This window comes from Cryptomeria japonica, chromosome 1, assembly GCF_030272615.1.
Source record: "Cryptomeria japonica chromosome 1, Sugi_1.0, whole genome shotgun sequence".
NCBI lineage: Eukaryota > Viridiplantae > Streptophyta > Pinopsida > Cupressales > Cupressaceae > Cryptomeria > Cryptomeria japonica.
Window position 1 is genome coordinate 432,825,785 of NC_081405.1, and position 27,243 is coordinate 432,853,027.

Here is a 27,243-nt window from a genome sequence, read left to right on the forward strand (position 1 = left end):
ATCCTCTTTCCCAGTATTGGTATCCTTAATCAAATTCTGAATCTTATAATCCAAATCTCTCTATTTGTTCTTAATACTAGAGATATTTTCAATTACCCATTTTTGGAAATTGAAAAATTCTAGAGTGCTATTTCTGGCAACGTTCAAAATGGAGTCTATTGTTTCCATACCCTGCGCGAAGCTCACAGACCTAGGGTTAACTTCCTATGTGGTACGCTAAGCTTCATTCCTGCTATATGAGACAATAGGGTTTGAATCTGGCTCTTCAACATACTCTTTTCTCTGCACCTTCTCCTCCTCTCCTGCGGCTTCTTTCTTCTCACTCTCTGCTTCATCATCAACCACCTTCCCCTATTCCTCCTCTGAACCAGCATTCACATTTGTGTCCTCTTTATCTCCATCACCAACCCTCCCTTTCTTATGAAGACTAATGTTAGACGAATCATCATCAGACTTAGAACCATCACGACCATCTGAAATGTGGGCATTTTCCACCAAAGGGTCTTCCTTATTAACCCTAGCTTTTTTCTTCAAATGCTCATAAATAAGAAAAATAAAACCTTGGTGAGCTATGGGATAGGATTTGGGTTTTTTTTCTAGTTGGCCAAGCTTTCATTCAGGGAAGAAGCTAAATAGAAAGGCAAAGAGATCTTAAAACCATGGCGGAAATGGTTTAGAATAGCAAAATGATAATTATAAACCTTTGTAAACCTACCATCAACTGTTAAGAATTCCATCAAAACCCTTAACATCTTCTGCTAGAAGGATTCTACCTAATGAGGGAGTTAGTAAGATACATTGTCCTTCTTGGTGAGCCGAACCCTCTCTTCATCACTTTTAGGAAAGTTCTTGATGGCTTCTACCGAAAACTTTCGATCTCTGTAAAACTTAGTACCTTCCTTCTATAAACTAGTAACCTCCACCACCAAATCTTCATCCAGCTTCCAAGTCTCCCCGAATAGAGTGAATTTGTTATTGTTCCATCCCTTGGCAAAACCTTGAGACATCGACTTTTTACTACCATGCAATTTTTCCATGTAGTCTGTGAAACCATGTCTGTGCAGCCTCCACCAAACTTTCCGTTTGCTTTTCCAATTATCATATCCAGAGGGCTCATTCCAATTAAGATTGTCTCCCATGTTGTAATTCAGGTCGAAGCCTTCAATAGAGCACGTGTTACTCAAAAAATAAAAACCAGGACTTAAGCGCAGACTCTTGAACAAAATGTTGGGCTCGAAAAATAAGGTAATTTCCTTGATTTTGAAAAGGTCTTTCATAACAGTCACAATGAACCAACACTTATTATGATTAGCCCCGTCACACTGGTGATCATAATCACAATGCCTAAAAATGATCAACAACTGTCACTTCACATAACTCCAATCTCTGTCTTTGATATCTAGACCTAGAAAAGTAATGATAAACTTAACTTGTACCATGGACTCGATCAAGTAATAATTATGCCCGGACATCCTTCTTACAAAAGGCTTCTCCAATATATTTAGTGTCTTCCTCTAAATAAACCCCCTCATTAGCTAATAGGTCAGCAACCTTGTTACCTTCCCTTAAAGTATGGGAAATGAAAACACTATCGTAGGCATCTAATAATTTTTTAGCACTTTCAATGATATTGTAAATGTTCCAAGAGGGAGAACTAGTGCCTTTGATAGCCTGAATAATATTGAGAGAATCCCCTTCCAGCCATATTTTTTTTAAGTTAAAACCCTAAGCAAGCTGGAGGCATTTTAACATTGTCTAAGCTTCAGCAATATGATTGTTTTGAACTCCAAAGGGAGAGCCAATAGCAACAACACAAACACCATGAGTATTTCTTATGACTCCTCCCCATTTTGACTTCCCAGGATTGCCTTTGGCTGCCCCATCAAAATTCACCTTAACCCAATCATGAAAGGGAAATCTCCAAACAACATTTTCTCTCCTACTCTTAATGTCAGATTTGTAAATCTTGTGAATCAGATTCCAGTCGGTGAGGATACCTTTCTCATTATCATTCATATTAAGATAACTCCACTGCTTGTTGTTTCTATGAAGAGTGTTTATGTTTTCTTTAATTGCCCTGTAGATCTTTTCAAAAACCAACTGAGACATACACTTGGCCTCCCTAAAAATTCTATTATTTCTCTCCTTCCAGTTATACCAACAATTCATAGGAAGGACAAAGGACCAGAGGGTCTTGATAAGAGGAAATTTGGGGGGAAAGATCCATTGCCAAATGACTTCCTTGAGACTGTTATGCATAACCCATTCAACTTTCCATTGCATCCAAAATTTACTCCAGATTTCCTAGGTAAAGGAGCAATGGATAAACAAATGATCCATAAATTCTACCTCTTTCTGACATAACTCACACCTGTTAGGGAATATGAAACCTCTACAAGCCAAGTTATCAATGGTGATAATCTTGTTGTGAGCTATAAGCCAAAAAAACATGTTAACTTTAGGAATGAGGAATCTATTCCAGATTTTAGTCCATATTGGGTTGTTGACCTGAGTAATAGTTTTTTAATAAGTAGATGCAACAGTGAAATTACCCCTGGGATTGCTCTTCCAAAGAAACACATCATCAAAGTCTTTACTAACAGAAAAGGACAACAGATCCTACTGAAGCGGCAAAAAACCAACATAAATAGCATCAAGCCTCACCCATTTATTCTCCTTCCAGTAATTACAAACCATAGACCCATACCTTATTTTTCATTCATCAATGAATTGGCTGAAATCTTGATTAAAGAGAGGCTCATCTTTAATCCAAACATCCTCCTAGAACCTGATTTTGTTGCCTTTGCCAAGGACCCATCCAGCTCCAGCTTTAGCAACTTTTATCGACTTGATTATACTATTCCATATGAAAGACCCAGTAGGGATATCTTCATAGTAGAGAAGAGAATGAAGTGGTTGGTTATGAATATATTTATCAAACCACACCCGACTCCAATCTTTCTTAATGCCATAAGCCCTCCATATCTGTTTAGAAAGCAAAGCTTTGTTAAAAGTTTTAAGAACTTTAATACCTAAACCCCCCTTGCACTTAGGATTACACACTTTGTCCCAGACAACCAAGGCTATCCTTTTCTTGTCTTCTACCCCTGACTAAAGAAATCTTTTTTGAATCCTCTCTAAAGCTTCAACAAATTTAGCCGGTATACTAAACAAGCTAAGAGCAAACATGAAGATTCTGAAGAGTGGCTTGAAGAAGTTGAAGATTACCAACTTGAGATAGCATAGATCCTTTCCAACCTACCAATTTCTTGTTGATTTTGTCAATTAACAAGTTCCAGAAGGAGTTTAGGGGAACCAAACCCAGAGGGAGACCCAAATAAGTGGAGTGGAGCATCTCCACCTTACAACCAATGATGTTAGCAATTCTCTGCTGCCTCATAATAGGGGTATTTATGAAATAAATAGCAAACTTCTCCTAATTAACTTGCTAACTAGTAGCCAAAGAATAAGAGCTAAGAGAACCTTTGAAGGCAACAGCCTCACCAATAGAAGAATATCCCATTAAAATTGTGTCATCAACAAATTGTTGGTGAGTATAGGACACATTAGCAGAGGAGGGTTGTAATCCTTTGATGGTTTTATTCACTTTCAATTTTTGAATCAGTTTGCTCATACTCTCCACCAAGATTGTAAAAAGAATAGGAGAAATAGGGTCTCCTTGCCTGAGTCCCCTAGAAGATTTAAAATATCTAGATGGAGATCCATTAATAAGAATAGAAAAATTTGGAGTAGATATCAGCTCTCTTGTAACTTAAATTACCTTCTCATCAAATCCAAAGGCCTCCATAATCCTGAAAAAATAACCTGCCATTCCACTCTATCATAGGCTTTTGCCAAATCCAATTTTATTAGGAACCCTTCTTTTTTAGCTGCATTAAGAGAATGGATATTCTCATGCACAAGAATAATAGAATCCAAAATCTGCCTACTAGGGACAAATCCTTTTTGCTCCTCAGAGATGACAAAGGGGAGAATAACCAAAAGTCTAGAAGTCACAACTTTAGAAATAATCTTATAAAAGATATTACAAAGACTTATTGGCCTAAACTTTCCCATAGAGTTAGCCCCAGCCACCTCAGGAATTAGAGTAATAAAAGTAGAATTGATTTCCTTAAGGATTCTTCTAGACCCAAATAATTCTTTGACAGCATTGACCGTATCTTTCCCAACAATATGCTAATATTCTTGAAAGAAAAACATGGGAAAACCATCCGGGCTCAGAGCCTTATCCCCTTGAAAAGAAAAAACAGCTTTTTTAATTTCATTAGCAGTAGGGATAGCAGATAATGTCTTATTTTGGTGAGGTTCAATAATCTTGGGAATGTTATCAACTAGGTCTTATTGCTTAGCAATGTCAATATCCTTACTACCAGTGAGGAGATTAGAGAAGAACCTAATAGCTTTACCCCCAATGTCATCATATTTAAGAAGGATTTTGTCATCAACAATTAATCTAGATATTTTGTTGGTGGCTTTATGTTTCATAGAAGTCATGTGAAAGAATTTAGTGTTTCTATCCCCAGCTTCCAACCAAATAGCCCTAGATCTCTGTCTCCACTAGATTTCTTCACTGGATATAGTGTTGTGAAGTTCGGCTAGAATCTCATCTTCCTTAGCCCTGGGAAACTTATTATAACCATCTTTTTGAATAAATAGAGTTTTGGATCTATTCTAATTCCTCCTTAAGCTTTTTTTTTTATTCAAAAATATCTCCAAAAACCTTCTTATCCTAGATCTTGATGTTATCTTTGATGTTTCTTAGTTTTTTAACAACTTCGTATATGACATATCTATCCACATTAATATTCCACCAATTGGCAATGGAATTTTCCAAAGAGGGGTGTAAAATCCACATTTTCTCAAACTAGAAAGGAAAACAACATTTGCTCTTAACAGACTCAGCAACAAAAGAAATGGGATAATGATCTGAACCAATTTTGTTAATGACAGAAAAAGAACATCTATGTGTATGGATCCAGTCATGAGTGATAAGGGATCTATCAATCCTTACCTGAATGATGTCTCCTCCATCCCTTCGATTAGACCAAGTGTAGGAAGCTCCAGTAAGATCAATATCAATCAAGGCATTGGAATTGATGAAGTCCATCAGGTCTGTCCTACTATCCATTTGAGCTTGAGTTCCTCGAAAATTGTCAATTCCTTGCAACGGGGTATTGAAATCTCCCATCAACAGCTAGCTATCCTGAGAAATAAACCTTCTTTTCTGTTGGATTTTATCCCAACATTTACTCCTAGTAGCTTTAGAATTTGGGGCATAAATGTTGGTAACCACCCATTCCTTTTGTTTAGTAATATTTTTTTCTTTCATAGAGATAATATTACCATCTTCATCTATTAGATCTCCATCAATAATTTTCTTGTTCCAGAATATAGCCACCCCACCTAATGCCCCATTCGAGCTACTACCACAAACTCCTCCCTATTTGAAGAATTTTAAATTTTCAACTTTTTCCTTACTCATTTTGGTTTCTTGAACCAGGATGATATCTGGCTTTTGATCTCTAATAAGATTTTGTAACACATCATGTTTATGGAGACCATTTAGGTCTCGAATGTTCCAGGAAATTACCTTCATTTGGAAACCTGGGAGCAGGATTCCTGAATGGTTCACTGCCTTCCATCAGCTATGTTTTGTTTTCTCTCCTGGTCCTTGTGCCACTTCATGGTTTTACGTCCCTGCAGTGATTTGGAAAGACCAATATCCGCCTTAGATCTGGTCTTAGTTTTAACCCCATTAGAGCATCTTGTCTTCTTATTTTTCTTTTTTCCAACCCCTATTATCTCTTCATCGTCTTCATCTTTATGAGCAGATTGCTTATTATTCTATGATTCTCCAACTTTCTGAGAGGAGGTGGGTGACTCAGTTCCAGCACTCTGAAATAGAGAATTTAGGTTAACCTGAGGCGATCTGAACTTGTTCTTTTTTTCAACAATAACTTACAGTCCTTCAAAGTCATTTGGACAAGCTTTATTACTTTTTGTTACTAAAACTTGAAGGGCGTCATATTGGGATTCATTAATGTCATCAATCTCACCCTCTTCAAGAATTTCTTCTATGGTTACATTCTCTTCCTCCTGAGTCTGTAAAACTTCAAATACATTGATTGTTTTGATCTCAAATACATTATTTTCATTCTTTTTATCTTCATTCTGAAGAGTAACCTTGAAAGGACTAGCTTTCCTATCATTTTTTGTTATATCTTGTAGGTTACTAGGAAGTTTACTTCCTCCTTCTGCTCTATTGTCCTCCTTTTTGTTAGTCTTCTCTTTCCATATCTGTTTAACAGGATTGTTAGGCTTCTGGGCCTTTTGGGGTTACTTGGGCAATCCTTAGCCCAATGTCCAGCTTTCTTAGAAGAGAAACACACAAAGGGGAGGGACTCAAACTCTATGGTTTTCTCGCACATCCCAAGTTTGGAGTTTATTTCAATAGAACTGGGAAGATCCATATTCTGAGAAATATTGACACAAATCCGCGCATACACCAATCTCTTTCATGTTGCTGTCATAGGATCTATAGCTAAAAGCTCCCCAAAGGAATTTTCAATACCTAAGAAAACATCCTCCAACCATAATTCAAGTGGTAAACCAAGCAACCTCACCCAGACCAAAGAAGATTCAAAAAAAGAGTCATTGAGTTCCATATTTGGAGACCATTTCCTTAAGGATAATGAAGATTTACTAAAGATCCATGGTCCGCCACTCAAGGTCATTTCTAGATCTTCCTCACAAGAGCAGGAGAAAACAAAAAAACCCCTTGACAAGGTAGAAACATCAACCTGACCTTTCAGCCTCCATTTTCTCTTAACAAAAGACATAACATCCTCAATATTGGGTCGTGGTCCAACAAATTTTCCCACTAGAGAGAAAGCCATTAGAGATATACTATGATTGATAACCACATCTGGTATTGCAATAGCAAATTTGCCTATTTTTCTATCAAAAATGTCTTCTAGAGAGGTGAAGGATGATTAACCAGTTGGTTTGTTTGCAAAAAGATGGTTCCAGGGTTTGAGAGCCTTCACCTCTGTCATCTTTTCCAATTCAACGTTAACGATCTCGGGACCCGATTTTGAAGAATCTTCATTATTTTTTATGGTTAGGAGGAGGGTCCTGATGCCATGGGTCCCCATCCTATCTCCCATCCTCATCATCCACCATAGATCCCACAGGTTGTCCTTGAGTTGCAAAGGCAGCAAAGCCAAAGGAACCAACCGCATTGTTCCCTCCATTCGCAGAATTCAAATTTCCCTCTAGTTGCGTTGTTCCCTCCATTCACGCCTTGTTGTGGTATTTTCTTTTTTTTTGTTGTTGTGTCTGGTACCTAATTTTAGTTTTTGAGTTTGTTAGTGTTTTGATTGAATGAAAAATAGGTTTTAAGGACCCAAAACCATAACAACATAGTTAAAATAAAAAGCTAAGAAAATAGAGTCCTCATACAAAGCGACTAGTCCAAAAAACCAGCGAACAGAAAAAATAGCTAAACAACAAAAAATAGCAAAGAACCCAAGGAGATGCTACATAGTAATTTTCTTCAGCAGATCCTCTGCCTTAGTCATCAGCTCATCATAGGTTGCCCCAATTGCTTTTAGCTCATCCAAGTCCTTATTCACTTTCTTTTCCTTCCTCTTTCCACGGGTGCGAGTTTTGGGACCTTGGGCTTCCCCAGTTCCTTCTGCATCTAGGTCAATTTCTTGGGTTTCCTTTTCATCATCGAGCTTGCTGATAAGGGTATGGGTGTTGTTGGCTGATATTTTTAGAATGCTAAGACTCTGCTCTGCAATGTTCTTGAGGCACTCCTCTATCTTGTCCACTTTGGCAACTGTATCTGAGAGCGTTTTTTCATTAGTTTCCTCCAGGGTTTTTCTATCCTGTATCTCCTTTTCAATTTTCTCAAACCGGGGAATAAAGGCATCTCTGATGTCTTCCACTTTGGCAATTGTGTTCTTCAAATATTCAATATAATTGGCCATAGTGTTCCCCTCTCCAATGTTAATGGTCTCCAAGATCATGACTTTATTGCAGAGTTTTTTGTATTCATCCACAGTATTCTTATTCCCGTCAATAAGCCATTCAATGGTTTTCATAAAACCCTTCAAGGCCTTGGGGTGAGGACTAGGAGAAGGAGTAACTTTACCAGGGGTTATCTGTTCATCTCTAACAATATGGAGGGCAAAAATAGTGTCAGCGGCCCTGAGGGTCTCCTCCATAGTCTCCATCTCCAAACTTTGTTCAACTTCTAGGGTTCTTGTTTGCTTGTCCTCTTCTGGTTCCTTGCCTGTGTCCTCCGGATCTTTGCCAGTCTCCTCTGTTTTCTTTTGCTTCTTCCTGGGTTGGGCTTGGATTTTACTTTTTTCCTTCAGCACACCCTTAGGGTTCTTCTTCTCCTTAGGGAAATCAAAGTCCTCTTCTTCCAAAGAAATACTCATCAAGGGTTTGCTTTGGGGTTTTTTACTCTTAGAAGAAGAGGGTCTTGACTTCCTCTTCTTGCTCCTCTCATACTCTAAGTCGTCAAAGCTTTCCTCATTTTCATTCGAGGAATCATTATCTGAATCCTCCTCCTCTGAGAAATCAGAATCAAACATTTCTTCTTCCAAATCCATAGAGAGTTGCATTCGATTGATTTTACTGGCCTTTAGATGATCATAAATGAGGACCATAAGTCCCTGGTGCATTGCAGTGTCACCCCAAGGATTTTCTTTATATGCTTTTAGGGATGCATTCATAGAACAGAGCAAGAAATAAGGGAAATTCACCTTGTCGTTATGCCTAAAATGATTTAAGAGGACAAAGTGATATCCATATACTTTCGTAAACCTGCCATCTAGAGTTATATACCTCATTAAAACAAAGAGAAATTCCCGCCAGGGCTTTGCAAAAGCCCTAGGCAGGTAATAGGTTTTTCTCAACTTTACCAGTCTTTTCTTTTCTTTCTTTGTGACTGGGTACCTTTCAATGGCTTCCCTGCTAACCTTCCTATCTTTGTAGAAATTGCAGCCCTCCCTTTTGAGTCCCGTAGCTTTAGCTATTAACTCTTCGTCAATTTCCACCAATTGGTCGCCCATTTTAAGCTTGCCCTTCTTCCAATTTTTGCAGATTATCTTTCCATCACGGCCATGGAGTCTCTCAAGGAAGCTCGAAAGACCACCCTTCTGCAAAATTTCCCACACCTCTTCTTTCTGTTTCCACTCCTTGCAACATCCTAGCTCATATCTTCTCCTATTTCCGCCCATGGTGTCGTTTCTCACAGTCAAGTTCAGGTTACAAAAGCTAGTGAAACAGAAAGCTTTTTGAAGCTAAAACAAAAACCCAGAAAGCGTGCGTAGCATTATTGATTTGACAAGTTATAATGCACGTTCTGCTAACTTTGATGTTATAATGAGTAATTCCCTCATTATCAAAGTAACTCAAAGTGCTTACTTCAGTACATATCATAATTGCCTTGTCAATCAAGATTCTTTGGGGTACTTCGATATCTTTCATTTATTATGATTTGTCTTACATCTCTAGGAAGACCGCTCTCACCTGTCCACATGGTTATTGTATCATTCTTCACCGCCACATTTGTAGCCCAATCAGCAGAACAGTTGGCCTCCCGATATATATGGGATATGTGGCATTTTTTGAAGGTTCTGATGATGTCAATGGCAGAAAAAATTATATTGTGGATCGACCAAGAGGGCTGAGAGGTCCCATTGAGACACTTAATAATATTGTTGGAATCCCCTTCGATCCAGAGATGGGTACAGTTCCATTTTTTGGCTAGAATAATGCCTTGAAGGGCTGCCATAGCTTCCACCTTATGATTGGTTTGAATGCCAATAGGGATAGCAACCATACCTTTGCAAATGCCTCTGTCATCTCTGAGAATGGCTCCACAGCCTAAAGGACCTGGATTTCCTTTGGCTGCTCCATCAAAATTGATTTTAAGCCAGCCATGGGGAGGGGTTTGCCATTTAACTTCAAGCCTTTTATTGTGGCTGATATTATGACCATCAGTGATCTTCATATTCCAGGCTCTTAAGATATTTGACTCCAAAGAGTTGTTTGAGTAACAAGAGGCCTCCATAGTTCCCATATTTTCCTGAATAGCCCTTTGAATTTTATGAAAAACAATGTCTTGATTTAAGGACACATCCCTGAAAATTCGATTGTTTCTTTCCTTCCAGAGACCCCACAGAATGTGAGGCAGAGAGAGCTGCCACATACACCTCAGAAAAGAGTTGGTCCAATGAATTTTCCAGGAAGAGAACAAATCTTTGATGTTACTAGGAAACACCCAAGCAAGACTAAAGCTTTTGAGGAAGCTTTCCCGAATAGAGGTTGAGAAAGAACAGTGGAGGGAAAGATGGTCCACTGACTCTTCCTCTTGAAAGAACAGCACACACCTATTTGGAAGGGCAAAACCTCTGCATTTAAGGTTGTCAACAGTAAGGATCTTATTCTGGAGAATAGTCCAGAAGAACATATTGATTTTAGGAGTTAGCCCTTTTAACCAAGCTTTAGACCAGAAAGGATTCATAGGAGGGGAGGGGGAGAGGATACAATACATCGAAGATATAGTAAAGGTACCTTTGGGGTTATATCTCCAGATTAGGGAATCCTCTTCCTTATTTAGCCAGATAGCAGACAGTTGGGTTTTGAGCTTGGAGAGACTGGGATGAATACTATCAATGTTCTTCCAATTGTTCCCATCCTAGTAATCTGCCACTAAGGTACCAAAAGAGCCAATACAAGAGGGGGCATGGGAAGCCCACTCATAGAAATCCATTAGGGGTTTGTCAAAAAGCCAGGGATCCTCCCAGAATCTCACTTTTCTACCATTTCCAAGTTTCCATGTCACACCTTTAGCAAACACCTCTTTACATTTAGAAACATGGTTCCAGATATGAGATCCATTTATACTAAGATCTAAATTAAGAAAAGAAGATAGAGAAGAGGACAGAAGAGAATACTTCTCCAAATTTTGTACCATTCAGAATCAGAGTTAAACCATCTACAAACTTGTTTTGACAAGAGAGCTTCATTTAAAGTGAGAATCCTCCTAAGCCCCAGACCACCTTTGCTTTTTGGCTTGCAGACCTGATCCCATGCCACCAAGGACATTCTTTGCTTTTCCTCCACCCCAGACCATAGGAATCTTCTTTGAATTTTCTCAATAGCTTCAGCATACTTGACTGGAATTCTGAATAAGCTAAGAGCATAAATGGGGATACTTTGAAGAGTAGCCTTAAGAAGAAGGAGCTTACCAGCTTGACTTAAGAGAGCCCCTTTCCAACCTGCAAGTTTTTTGTGAAATTTATCAACCAGCGAACTCCAATAGGAGTCAAGAGGGGCAATCCCCATGGGGAGACCAAGGTAGGTAGCAGGAAGGTCAGCAATCTTACATTCCAAAATTTTGTTGATCCTTTGTTGTCTTCTCTCTGGAGTGTTAATGAAAAAGACATCACTTTTGGCCCAATTAATAAGCTGCCCCATTGCAGAAGCATATTTACACAAGGTATTCTTTAGAACTTTAGCTTCTGAGATGCTTGAATCCCCCATAATTATTGTATCATCAACAAACTACTGGTGTGAACAAATAAGGTCAGCAGAAGAAGGTTGGAGACCCTTAAAGGATCCTATCTACACCAAATTTTCCATGGTCCATCCAAAGCATTCTGCCATAATAATGAATAGGATGGGGGAGATAGGATCTCCTTGCCTAAGACCTCTCGTAGCTTGGAAAAAGGTTGAAGGAGAACCATTGACAAGAACAACAAAGGATGCAGTAGTGGTAAGTTGGGATAAAAGATCCACAATTCTTGGGGCAAACCCAAAAGCAGTAAGGACTTTCTGTAGAAGAGACCAGTCCACCCTATCATAGGCTTTGGAGAGATCTAGCTTAAGGATGAGACCCTGCTTCTTCGCTTTAACAAGAGAGTGAATATTCTCATGAACAGTAATACTGGAATCGAGAATTTGTCTTCCAGGAACAAACCCATTCTGCTGGTGTTTAATAAAAGCTGGGAGAATAGACAAGAGTCTAGAGGTCAGGACCTTAGATATGATCTTGTAAAAGGAATTGCAGAGGCTAATAGGTCTGAACTTGTCCAGAGAATCAACACCTTGAATCTTGGGGATAAGAGCAATAAAAGTACCATTTATTTCCTTCAAGATTTTTCTAGCCCCAAAGAATTCCTTAACCCCATTAGCAACATCAATCTCGATAATGTCCCATAACTCTTGAAAAAAGAGCATTGGGAAGCCGTCAGGACCAGGAGCTTTGTTTCCATCAAAGGAGAAAACAACATTTTTAATTTCTAAGGTGGAAGGAATGGAAGAGAGAAAAACATTATTTTGGGCATCAATGAGATGAGGAATGTTCTGAAGAAAAGAGGATTGAGCTTCAGCATCTAGACTTTGATCCCTCGAAAGGAGGTCCGAGAAATACCTCTTAGCTTCATTCCTTATTTCATCTTCCTTGACCAACTCCCCACTATCCACAACTAACTTGTTCATCCTGTTGGCAGCTTTATGTTTGATAGTTGACATATGGAAGAATCTTGTATTCCTGTCTCCTTCCTTGAGCCATTTGCATCTCAATCTCTGCTTCTAGAACATTTCCTCTTTAGTAATAATGTCATGGTAATTCTTAAGAATCTCATTCTCCTCAGCAATAGAAACAGTACTAAAACCATCCTTCTGGATCTGGTCCTATATCTCTTTTAGGTTTTCCTGAATTTTATTCTTGGCCTCAAATATATTCCCAAAGTTGTTCTTATTCCAAATTCAGATGTTGTCCTTCACACTTTTGAGCTTCTTAACCACTTTGAACATTGTTGTTCCCTCAACTTGGATACTCCACCATTTTTGAATATACTTTTTAATATCAGGGTGAAGAGTCCACATTTTTTCAAATCTAAAGGGATAGTTTTTTCTTCTATTGATCAAATCAGAATTAAAAGTAATTGGAAAGTGATTGGAACCAACCCAAATATGTGCAGATAAAGAACATAAATACTGACTGTACCAATCATTAGAAATAAGAGTTCGGTCAAGGCGCACTTGAATAAGGTCATTACCATTTCTTCTATTTGTCCATGTGAAATTACAACCCTGTATCTCCAAATCATTAAGAGCTAGAGAATTAATAAAATCCATGAGAGCCATTCTACTTTCCAACTGAGGTGGGATGCCTCCAAATTTTTCTTCCTCTTTTAAAGGTGTATTGAAATCCCCCATAACCATCCAACTTAGATTTTTGAAACTTTTCCTAGCCTGTTTTATCCTTTTCCAAAAAGATTTTCTAGCCTTTAAGGTATTAGGAGCATAAATGTTTGTGAGAACCCATGAAAAACCATCTTTAAGATGCTCAAATTTAATACAAGAAAAATTACCTTCCTGAATAATGACCTGGCTTTTAACAGTGTTAAGATTCCAGATGGTAGCAATGCCTCCAAAAGCACCCTCAGAACTTCCCCCACTAATTTTACCATTTTTTAAAAACTTCAAAGATACAACTTTTTCTCTACTCATTTTGGTTTCTTGAATGAGAAAAATGTCAAGATTGCTATCGCTTATCATATTCCTAATAATATCATGTTTATGGGGATTGTTTAGACCCCTTAAATTCCAAGAGATTATCTTCATAGTTACTTACCAATTCCCAGCTCCTTGAGAGTTTTCTGTGTTCCATCTGCTATGTTCTTGCTGGCCTCCATGTCTCTAACTTTGTGATTAGATGGTCACCCTGGGGAAGAGGAGACATATCCCACATCAACTTGAGCTATTCTGCTAGATTTCCTAATCAAGGATATCGAGGGTGTTGCTTCTTTCTTACTCCTATGTTTAGGCTGCTTCCATTCCATTTCTGACATAGGAGCCACTTCCATATTGGTTAGGATTTTGGAAATTTCATCTTCATTATCCCATTTAGGAATTCTGGACTCAGTTGAAATAATGTTTGCTATTCTTGAATGCTGATCCGAATCCGAAAGACTCAATCCCAAAATTGCACACTTTTGGGCTTCTTGTATTTCAAAACTAGGTATGGCTACAGAAGAGTCTGTCCTTTCAACTTGTGGATCTAGGATCTCACCTTCCTCCGATTGATAGTCTCTAGCTTCTACTACCTGATTTTCATATGTGTCATCCACCACTTCATCTTTTGCTTTTGGAGGATCATTCTGATCGTTCAAATCCATTTTCTGCGTAATTTTTATGGGACTAGATTTGGTTGTTTCATTCCTATCTGCCTCCTGAATAGTGGGACTGAGGATAGAGTTTGAGGATTCCTTTTGTTCCCCCAAAGGAGAAAAGCGATTTGGATTTTTTTCCTTATTTTCTATATTTTTAACTTGCCACACCCTTTTCTCTGGCATATTCTGGCTTTCAATCTGAGGTTTTAACTGATTAGGCTCCACCTTTTGCTTTTTCGGACAAGATTTTGCCTAATGACCTACCTTCTTACAATGGAAACAAGCAAAAGGAATAGTTTCATATTCTATATGTTGCTTCCAGGTTCCTAGTTTTGAAACTAGATCAATCTGTTCTGGCATATCTGCCTCAGGGGCTACTCCAACACAGAACCTTGCATGGGTTAATCTTCTTTTTGAAGTAGTGACTGGGTCAATAGAGAGCAGCTCACCAAAAGAACTTGCTATTCCAAAGAAGATGTTTTCTGCCCAATACTCGAGAGGCAATCCTGGGAGTTTTATCCATACTGGAACCTACGCCAGAATAGAATCATTCATATTTAATTTCGGATGCCATTTTCTTAGAACCAGGGCTATCTTTCCCACCATCCAGGGACTCCCACACAAGATCTTAACCTTATCTTCTTCACACAAAAAAGAGAAAGATAGAAGACCTTTGGGAAGAGCCGAGACCTCTACATTTCCTTTTAGTGCCCATTTTCAATTAACAAAGGCCCTAACAACTTCAATATTTGGGCACGGACCCATAAACTTCCCTACCAAGGAGTTCGACATACTGTTGATATTATGGTCCAGAACCTGGTCAGGCATGGAGATAGAAAACTTACCACCAGAAGGGTCAGAAATGTTCTTAACAGGAGGAAGGGAGGATTTACCAGTTAGTCTAGATCCAAAAAGGGAAGACCATTTTTTTCCCTCCCTCCCGTTATCCACGGAGTCTACAAGTGGCATAGGCCCCCCATTGGACCCTACCCCCAGATGTCCTAAAGAATCCGCTGTCATGGCAAACAGAGTACCACCAGACTGTGAGTCAGCAACCGGAACTAGGAGGTCCAGGGGCTTGTCCTTATCATCCATAGGACCAACACCATTGATCTAGCCGCTCTCACCATTGGAACCAAGGTTCCTGCCTTGATGGAAATTTGAAATTTGAGCTCCCGCTCCTCCCTCTCCTCCCGCTCCTCCCGTGTCTCCCATCTTCTAATAAATTAAGAAAACAAACAATCTAAAAATTGTATGGTTTGAACCAAGAATGTAGGCTCTACAGGCAAGAAGCCCCACCATTTCTCCAAGGTTCTCCCCATGGACAAACATGCTCCATTGTCAACATGGTAGAGATGAACCTGCGGGGTTTGAACCTAGGTTGTAGGCACCATAGGCAAGAAGCCCCACCATTTCACCAAAGAGTCATCCCCTTAAATTGTATGGTTTGAACCAAGGATGTAGGCTCTACAGGCAAGAAGCCCCACCATTTCTCCAAGGTTCTCCCCATGGACAAACATGCTCCATTGTCAACACGGTAGGGATGAACCCGCGGGGTTTGAACCTAGGTTATAGGCACTATAGGCAAGAAGCCCCACCATTTCACCAAAGGGTCATCCCCAAAAATTGTATGGTTTGAACCAAGGATGTAGGCTCTATTGACAAGAAGCCCCACCATTTCTCCAAGGTTCTCCCCATGGACAAACATGCTCCAAGTGTTGATGTGTTCCCCTTCAAGACATATTTCTGAGCCCTTGTTGTCACATTTATCGATGCATGTTCTTGTTTGTCTTTGATTTTTATGACATTCACTTGATTGTCATATGCTGATATGCGATTGATAGTGTTTTCATATATGTGATTGATACGAGCTCCTTTGGTGTTGTTTGACATTGATGCTCCTCCCTTGTCATAATTAGGAAGAAGATTTTTAAAATCTTCATGGTCACCATTGGTTTCATGACCATCGACTGTTAAATCTCCCTTGTCTATCATGTCTTGAACTATGTTTTGTAAACTCATGCAATCATTTGTTCTATGCCCCTTGTTTTGATGATAATCACAATAATGTGAGTCATTCCACCATGGTGGTTTGACTTGGGGTTCAAAATTTCTTGTGGTTGGCAATGTGATGATCTTATTTGCCAATAGTTCTCAAAATTCTAATTCCAAGGTTTGTCCTAATGGTGAATATATTCATCGATACGAGAAAGTATTAGTGTTGCCTCTTTGGTTTGTGTTGTTCCCTTGGTTGTTGTTGTTGCCTTGGTGATTTTTGTTGTTGTTTGACATTGAAGCTCCTTGGTTGGTATTTCATTGATAAGTGTTAGTGCCTTGATTATAACTTCTTTGATCATTATTGGATGGTGGGTTTCCTAATAAATTCAATACTGGTTGTTTAGACTTTACATTGTTGGCATCGATTACCCCATCATTAACAACGTTTTTGTTCCTTGTCCAAAATCTAGACTTGTCTAAATTGTTGTTATTGTTTTGATTGTTAAAGGTGTTATTGTTTGACGAACTAACACCTTCCTTAAATAATTTCAAAGTTCCTTTCTTGATGGAAGCTTCCTCTACTTGGATACCATTCTCTATTAATTTTACAAAATATGGTATACATTGTAGTTTGAGATGATAACTCATTTCACTATTCAGATTGCCTATGAAGATTTCCATCTTTTCCTTTTCAAGCACATCTCATGGATATCTTGCAACCATGTGCCTCCATCATTGTAGAAACTGTTAGGTCTCGGAGACAACTAAGAGGGGGGGGGGGTGAATCAATTGTCAAAAATTAACTTAACCAAAACTTAATGCTTAATGTCGGTAAACCAAACTTTATGCCGGTAGATAGTTTTATCAATTAATTATAGTACCAGTAAAGATTAATGCATGAAATAGAAAGACAATAACATCCACAACATAACACAAATATTTGTATGTGGAAACCCTATAAGGGGAAAAACCATGGTGGGAAGCCTTACCCACAATAAAATGATACTACTGCAGATAGTATGTGTGTACAATATGGAGTCTACACATGCAGAAAGGCCAGCTGCCTAGAGCTCACTGCTCAGTCACAAAATGGGAGTCACACTAACTACAATTGGATGGTTATATCCAATGATAATATACTGCATAAAATAGCATCTTCATATGCTAGATTCAATACCGATTTAGTTTCGATTGCCTTCATAAAAACCTTCCTTCAACCTTCAAATGATGTCTGCATGTGTAGCTCTTCTTATTTTCACATATATCTTATTACTATCTTTTTTCCTTATCACATATCAATCTCACAAATGAGATCTTACATTTATACCATAATCTAAGACCAATTGAATAGGTCGGCTCACTAAAAGATATTACAATAAAATAAATTACAAATAAATCATTTTGTGATGCATCATGTCAACTCAATGCATTTACAATAATAATAAATCATCTCCATAACGTGTCGTGCTGATCTGGAATAGATATACTTGTTGGTGCATAACCTGGACCTATTTGTCGGTAACAAAAAATATGCAAACCCGAATAAACCAATAACCAAATCGCCAAAACCAAGTGATCGAATAATGTCTTCGACATAGTCAAATAGTCTCCAAGTCATTCCAAGTGGCAGTGAATAATATAACTTGCTGGTGAAAAATATAACCTGTCGGTGAACCAAATACCAGTAACTGTGCATAAGTCACTGACTTACCGGTGAACAAAACCAAAGGTCTCCAAGTGCTAATAGGGTTGACAAGTGTTGACAAGTGTTGACATCAATGACAAAACCATATCAACATATCCAAAATACCAACAATCTCTCCCTTTGGCGTTGATGACAACACAAGATGGAAAAAACATCAAAGTGCCAAAATAAAAATGCCAAAAACCAAAAACCAACAATCTCCCAAAAAGATCATTTACCAAAAGTCAAAATACATAATTTATCTCCCCTAGGAATAATTTCTCCCAAAAGATATCTCTCCCCAAAATGTTTTTCCATAATATCTCCCCCCCTTTGAAATCAAATGCCAAAGCAATACAAAACCAAATACAAAATAGCAATCAACCAATTAATCCAACTACTCCCCCTAAGAAGTTTCTCTCCTCATCAAAGCCAAAATAAAATTTCTCTATTAATTATGTCGGTTGATGACAAACATCAACTGTCTATGTCTCTACCGATGGGGGTAGGACTCCAAGCTTCTCTCTGAGATATTCAAAAGTCTCCTTAGGCAAAGGCTTTGCAAAAATATCTGCAATCTGCTCTTTAGTATTCACATAAACCAATTTCACTTCTTTTGCATCAACATTCTCTTTTAAAAAATTGAATTTAATAGAAACATGTTTAGTCTTAGAGTGAAATACCAGATTCTTTGATATATCAATTGCTGCCATATTATCATAGTAAATGGTTATAGGTTCCTTGCATTTTACCTTCATGTCCTTCAACATTTGTTTGATCCATAATACCTGTGTACAACTAGTTGTTGCTGCAACATATTTTGATTTTGTTGTTGATAGTGATGTACAGCTTTGTTTCTTGCTCAACCATGAAATTAGTCTACTACCAAGAAAAAATGCTCTGTCGGTGGTGCTTTTTCTGTCATCTACATCTCCTGCCCAATTAGCATCTGTGTATGCACATAAATCAAAATTTTCATCTCTAGGATACCATAACCAAGATTTGTAGTGCCTTGTAGGTACTGAAAAATCCTTTTCACTGTTGATTCATGATTTTCTTTAGGATTACTCTGAAATCTTGAAACAATACATATTGCATTCATAATATCAGGTCTTTCTTGTGTCAAATACAGTAAACCTCCTATCATAGACTTGTATCTAGTTGGATTAACAGGTGTTGATTCATCCTTCAAAGATAGTATATTAGTTGTAGTCATAGGTGTGCTTACCAGTTTAGAGTTTTCCATGCCAAATTTCTTTAGTAATTCCTTCAAGCACTTATATTGACATAGGAATATACCTTTATTTGTCTATGAAATCTGCAATCCAAAAAATAATTTTATCTCTCCAATCATAGACATTTCAAATTCTTGTTGCATTTTGTTAGAAAAGTCTTTACACAACCCATCTTCTCCTCCAAAGATTATATCATCAACAAAAACTTCAATAACCAAGATGTCATCATTAGTTACTTTGTAGTATAGATTGTTGTCAACATTACCTTTAGTGTATCCAAGCTTCAAAATATATTTGTCCAATCTGGCATACCAAGCTCTAGGAGCTTGTTTTAATCCATATAAAGCTTTCTTTAACTTGCAAACCATGTCTTTGTTATCTTTCAAAGAAAATACATCAGGTTGTTCAATATAAACTTCTTCTTCAATATCTCCATTCAGAAATACACATTTAACATCCATTTGATATACTTTATAGTTCTTGTGTGCTACAAAAGCCAATAAAAGTCTGACTGCCTCAATTCTAGCTACCGGTGCAAAGGTTTCATTGTAATCAATTCCTTCTTTCTATGAATATCCCTTACACACTAATCTTTCTTTGTTTCTGATTACCTTACGATCTTCATTAAGTTTATTTTTGAAAACCCATTTAGTTCCAATTACATTTTTGTCTTTAGGCCGGGGAACTAATGACCAAGTGTTAATCCTTTCAATTTGTTCCAATTCATCTTCCATAGCTTTAATCCAATATTTATCTTCACATGCCTCATTAATTGATGTATGTTCAATTTGAGAAATAAGACATACCTCTTCATTTGCCAATCTTCCTCTAGTCATAACTCCTTGAAATTTGTTTCCAATTATCTGACTTTCAGAGTGATTCAATCTTACATACCGGGGTGTTTTTACTTGTTGTTGTTCTTCAGTGTCTGTTGAATCTTTAGATGATGTCGGTGTAACTGGATCAATATTTTGTACCGGTGTATTCATAGTAGGTTCATTTGTGATTATCTTTATTACCGGTTCAGAGTCCATGTACCTTGAATTTCCTCTAAATTGTTCATCAATCTTCACATTTGCACTATCAACAATTTTCTACAATCTCTTGTTATAACATCTATATGTCTTTCTCTTAGATGAATAACCAAGAAATATTCCTTCATCACTTCTAGGATCAAATTTTCCAATATACTCATCTCTTCTAATGTAGAATTTACTTCCAAATATTCTAAAATATTTAAGAGTAGCAGTATTTCCAAACCATAGTTCATGAGGGGTCTTACCGGTTTCACCTCTGATGTGTACTTTGTTGAATGTATAAACTACTGTATTGACCGCTTCTCTCTAGTATATATGAGGTAGATTTGCTTTTGATATCATACTTCTGGCTGCATCCAAGATAATTATGTTTTTCCTTTCAACAACTCCATTCTATTGTGGTGTCCGGGGTGCTCATAACTGTCTTCTTATCCCATTCACTTCACAGAATGTACTAAATTCCTTAGATGTGAATTCACCTCCTTGATTTGATCTCAAACATTTAATTTTCTTGCCAGTTTCATTCTCTACCATTACTTTGAATAGTTTGAATTTTCCAAATGTTTCAGATTTCTCCCTAAGAAAAGTAACCCAACATATTCTAGAATAGTCATCAATGATTAGCATAAAATACCTATCTCCTTGTATACTTCTAGTTCTTGTTGGACCACATAAATCAATATGAATTAAATCAAGAACATTGTTATATTTCTCTAGAATACTCTTGAAAGATTCTCTAGCTTGCTTTCCAAATTGACATTCCTTACATACCAGATTGTGAGGTTTAACAATCTTAGGTAAATCTCTTACCGCCTTAGTTGTACTGATTTTCACAATTCAATCAAAATTTACATGACAAAGACTTATGCCATAACCAACTTTCATCAATATGTGCAATCAAACATGCATTCTCATTGTTGTTCAAATGAAAGATATTACCTCTAATCTGATTACCAGTTGCAATTTCCAAACCAGTTCTATTTAAGATTTTGCATTTACCATTCTTGAATTGTAACTAAAATCCTTTCTCAACTAATTGACCAACTGTCAAAAGATTATGCTTCAAACCTTCAACATAGTAAACATTATCAGTATTGTGCTTACCATAAAAAGATATAGTTCCTTTTCCTTTGATCATACAAGATTTATCATCTCCAAATCTCACTAGACCTCCATTGTAATCCTAAAAGGTTAAGAATTTACTCTTATCACCAGTCATGTGATGTGAACATCCTAAATCAATAATCCATTCATCCTTATCTTCAACTTTAGCTACCAAGGCCTGCTCTACCAGTTGAACAATAGGTGTCGGTTGATTTTCTGTTATAGCAATAAAATCCCATCCATTGTATGTCGGTTCCTCATCAGAATCATCAGTAACTCCTTCATCAGCATAATAACAAGATTTGTCTCTATTCTTCTTGAATTTGTATCTCTGATAATCAGGGTTAGGCTTATATGTTCTCTTAGCTTCTTCTCTTAATCTTGCATGTCTATCAGGATATCTAGAAGCCATATGACCAATCTTATTATAGTTAAAACATTTAAAGGGTGCTTTACCTTCATACTTACTTCCAACTGGACCTTTAGGCATTTTTCTTGCAAATAGTGCTTCAAGCTCTTCCAGATCTTCATTCTCCTTCTTGATATCTTCAAGTTCTTTTGCATAGAAGGATTTCCAATCAGATTTCTCAGATGATGATGATGCTTTGAAAGCTAGATTTATCTTAATAGTAGCAACACGACCAAATTCCTCAAGTTCCAAAGCTGAAAGTTTTCCAACCAAGGTGTCTCTAGATACTGATGCATTAGGCATTGTTCTTAATTCATTTATAGCAGTAACTTTCAATTTATATGTCAGTGGAAAAGCTCTTAAAACTTTAGAAATAGTCTTATCTTCACTTAAGGTTCCTCCACAACATTATATACCCAAAACAATTTCATTTACTCTTTCCATAAAAGCATAAATTCTTTCATCTTCTTCCATTTTCATATTTTCATACCTGACCCGAAAGCATTCAAGTTTTGCAATTTTGACTGTGGAATGTCCTTCATTCAATGTTTCCAATTTGTCCCGAACAACTTTAGCAGTAGATCTATCTGACAATCCCATGACTTGCTGATCTGATAATGCACTCAAAAGTGCTTCTCTTGATTTGTAATCATTTTCCTCATCTTTAGCCAAGTTAGGTGGATTAGGTTGACCTTGAGTAGGAGCAATATAACCATTCTTTGTAACATCCCATATGTCCTTTCCAATGCAATTCAAATGTGTCTCCATCCTGATCTTCCATATGCCATAGTTGGTTCCATCAAGTTTCAGACTGTCCTTCCTGAAATAGTTAGAAGACATTGGATCTCCACAAGTTGTTAAGCTTCAGCAAAAAGAAGACTAGGCTCTGATACTAATTGTTAGGTCCCAGAGACAACTGAGAGGGGGGGGGTGAATCAGTTGTCCAATAAATTCAACTAAAATTAACTTAACCAAAACTTAATGCTTAATGTCGGTAAACCAAACTTTATGTCGGTAGACAGTTTTATCAGTTAATTATAGTACTAGTAAAGATTAATGCAAATAGAAAGACAATAACATCCACAACACATAACACAAATATTTGTACGTGGAAACCCTATAAGGGGAAAGACCATAGTGGGAAGCCTTACCCACAATCAAATGATACTACTACAGATAGTATGTGTGTACAATATGGAGTCTGCACATGCTGAAAGGCCAGATGCCTAGAGCTCACTGCTCAATCACAAAATGGGAGTCACACTGACTACAATTGGATGGTTAAATCCAATGATAATGTACTGCATAAAATAACATTTTCATATGTTGGATTTAGTACCGGTTTAGTTCTGATTGCCTTCACAAAAACCTTCCTTCAACCTTCAAATGATGTATCCGTGTGTAGCTCTTCTTATTTTCGCATATACCTTATTACTATCTTTTTTCCTTATTGCATATCAATCTCACAAATGAGATCTTACATTTATACCATAACCTAAGACCAATTGAATAGGTCAGCTCACTAAAAGATATTACAATAAAATCAATTACAAATAAATCATTTTGTGATGCATCATGTCGACTCAATGCATTTACAATAATAATAAATCATCTCCATAACGTGTTGTGCTGATCTGGAATAGATATGCTTGCCGGTGCATAACTTGGACCTATTTGTCGGTAACAAAAAATATGCTAACCCAAATAAACCAATAACCAAATCGCCAAAACCAAGTGATCAAATAATGTCTTCAACATAGTCAAGTAGTCTCCAAGTCATTCCAAGTGCCGGTGAACAATATAACCTATCGATGAACCAAATACCGGTGACTGTGCATAAGTCACTAACTTGTCGGTGAACAAAACCAAAGATCTCCAAGTGCTGATAGGGTTGACAAGTGTTGACAAGTGTTGACATCAATGACAAAACCATATCAACATATCCAAAATACCAATAGAAACACCATGAATGTTTCATTGTTCTTTTGTTTCGTATTCCATGCATCAAGCATGGTGATTGCGTTTTGGATATTATAAGAGTATTGTGTTATGAATTTATTCACCAACTCATCAAATGATCTAATGGGAGGTGTGAGTTTTGACAACCACTCCATTGTTTGCCCTCCCAAACTTCTTGGGAATAATCTCATTAAGTATGTGTCATTGTGAAAAAACTCCAAGCTTATCGTATAAAATTCCTGAACGTGATCACGGGGATCACTCTTACCATCGTACTTGTCATACTTTGGTATATCTAAATTTGCGGGCAAAGGTATCATGTTCAATCTCCTATCAAAAGGACAAGGACAAATTTTGTCTAATGAGTATCATACCGTGTTTCCTTGTTGTATGTCCTACATTTGCCTTTGAAGTGTTTGGAGTTGTTGTGTAAGAATACCTAGGGGTGCATTTGTCCTTCGATGAGGGATTTCCCCTCGTTCATTAAGATTGTCCCAATTGTGGGTATTGTCTTGTTCGTGAGTTTTATCTTGTTCATGGGTGTGATCTCGGTTGCGTATGTTTTCTTGATCATGTTTTTCCTCTTCTCTTAGTTGTTCTTGATTGTAAGCATAGTTTCTCACCCTTGTTCATGAAATTCTCTCATCTGTATTCCTTAAGTTTTTGTGTCAAAATCCAAAGGAATATTGACTCCTTTACTAGTTAGCATGAGTAGATATTTTTGCTTATCCGCTTCTATAAGTCTTTCTACAAGTTTTTGGAAAGTTACATTCTCTTGAAATTCTTGGAGAAGCTCTTCGGTGATCTTTGTTTCTCCCATATTTGCATATTCATCAAAAGGATTGGACAATCTATGACTCATTCTTAATTCTAGTTGTGATTCCTTCTTTTTGTTTCTCTCAAATCGAGTGACAACGGGCTTTAATATATCTCTATAGTAGTGAATTCTTCTTCTTCTATTGGGGTTCTTGGGGGAGTTAGTGGCTTAGGTCGAGCTTCGTTGTAAGTGATAAGAAACTTTGGAAACAAGATGGGGTTAATCCTTCCTCCCCTATTAAGGTGTTGGTTGAATGCTTCTTTCTGAACATAAGCCCTACTTCTCAATGGTTCTTTGTCAAATTCGTTGGTTTTTCCTTGGATATACAACTGTATATGACACAATAATGCATGATGTGACATAAAGAGTTGACAATTGATGACAAATTTACTCTTCATAAGTGACTTAGAACTAGGTTGTCTCTTTTTCAACTTAGTCTTTTGATGAAGACTTCTTCTTCTCAAAATGTGGGGAGTGGTCATACAAAAATGATCAATGCTGATGTTGATGTTGGATATGGATACTTTGTTTTGGATACTCAAGTCTACTTGTCAAGTAGAAGTTTAGTTTGATTCGCTTCTACGACAAAGTGTGTCAAATGATATGAGTCAAGTTTCATGATGTAGAAACTTAAATTTGACAACTTGAGAACCTAATTAGGTAATTTTTTAATAGGATTTGTTGGATGGTGGAACCTTTGATCACTGTATTTGATACTCCTTAATTTTGTTGGATGGTGGAACCTTTGATCACTATATTTGATACTCCTTAATTTTGTTGGATGAAATCTGATCTCAAGATAGTTGAAAATTTTGATATCTCTTTCTAAGGGTGCTTAGTTGGATTTGGAAATTCTCTTCTTTCTAAGGTTTTCTCTTTGCTATTTTTTTAAAACCTGATTATTGTATTGGTTGATTTTTAACTTGCAAGATGTTTTAATGTTCATGACAAGAAGGCACAGCACACATGAAAACAATGATCATACCTATGCTAAACATTGAGTGTATGTTTTGTGAGGATGTTTTCAAATCCCTGATGTTATCACTGGTTTGATTTACAATAAAAGACACATCAGAGAGACTCTTTATTCAAAGGCCATTGACAATATAATAGCCCACTAGTTTCGATACTCTGTCAGCTCAAACAACCTTGTCACCCCCTAAAGGGAACCCATTTTTTTGCCTTTTGCAAGAAGCTAACCCAAAGTGAATTGCTTCACACTTGAGTAGTTATCTCGGGAGAAATATGGTGAGTGATCTTGGGGTGGATTCTTCCCCACCCTTGAACTATGATATTGCCAATGTATGGCAACTGACTCAATTCAAAGCTTCTAATGCTAAGGTTCGTAATAAGGATTCTGTTCAGTGTGGCAAATGATAAACTCAATTAAGAGGCTTCCCAACCTTTAGAACAAAGGCTTTTTGCATCACAATTATACTAAGGGAAGACTATCAAATACACACTTCCATTGGAGGGGATTTTCATCAACCTCCACATTTGATTATAGTGGGTTAGTAAACTTGGCGATAAAGTCATTCCCCACTTGGGTTGTACCCTTCACACTAGCCCTTTCAAGGATGTGAGAAGGCAAGCCCTTTAAAGGTTTTAATGCTTGAAAGTAAATAAAGCAATGAAAAAGTGGATTTGACTTTTTGATCACCCAATTAAGGGGAGAGCATATACCTACCACTTAAGACAAAGCAAACAGAGCTCTTTCTAACTTGTTCCAAAGAAATGGTTAGCTAAGTCCTATTTGGAGATGTTTCTCCAACAAGCATGGTGTTCTTTTTATCTCACAAAGCAATTTGTTGTCTAACTAGGAAACTGAAACCCTGGTCAACAAAATGAAAGCATGTTTTTCTTGAAAGTAAATTGCTTGGTAAATTGACAATTTGCGGCTTGTTCTTTTTAACTTGCAATAATAAAGTTGATTGTTCTTTTTAATCCTTTTGCAAGAAATTAAAAATTTGTTGATTCCTTTTAAGCCCAAATTTGAAGTGTGAAACCTAACTTGCAAGAAAGTAAAAGTGTGATTTCGTTGTTCTTTTTACCTTGCAATGAAGTTGTTTTTAAGCCCAAAGGAAAGTTTTAGTTCATTTTAAGCCCAAAATTGAGGTGTGAAGTTATTTTTATACCAATAAGAAGATGAGTTCTTTTTAACGAACTTAAAAAGAAAAGTTAGAAAAGAAACTACTAAATCCTATCCTAACTCCTTCGAGTCTGCAAGAAAACTGTTAGCAAAATCCAAAAAACCTCAGGTGAGCTTCTACAAACCTAATTTTTTTCAACACCGGATTACAAATTTTTACTTTTGTTTCATATGCATAAAAGTAGAGATCATATGCACAATAGAAATGGTCGTATGCGCTATAAAAATAGTTAAATGTGCTACCAAAACAATTAAATGTGCTAGAAAAATAGTTAAATGCGTAATAAGAATAGTTGAATGTGTGAGGAAAATAGTTTAAACATGCAATAAAGATAGTTAAATGCATGATAAAAGAGGTTATATGTGATGTAATATATGTTGTATGTGTGAAAAGAACTGTCATATGCACGAGAAGAACCATCGTATACGCAAAAATAACTGTCGTATGTGCTATTCTGCATTTGAAATCTGTAAGCATGAATCTTGCGGAAAAAAAAATAGAAATGTCTAAAAAAAATGGGGTTTGAGCCCCACAGAGGGCGCCAAAAATGTGAGCTCAAATTGCGGTACCTACATGAGAGAGGCAAACAACACAAGCACACCAATAGGACATTATGTTAGAGATCAAA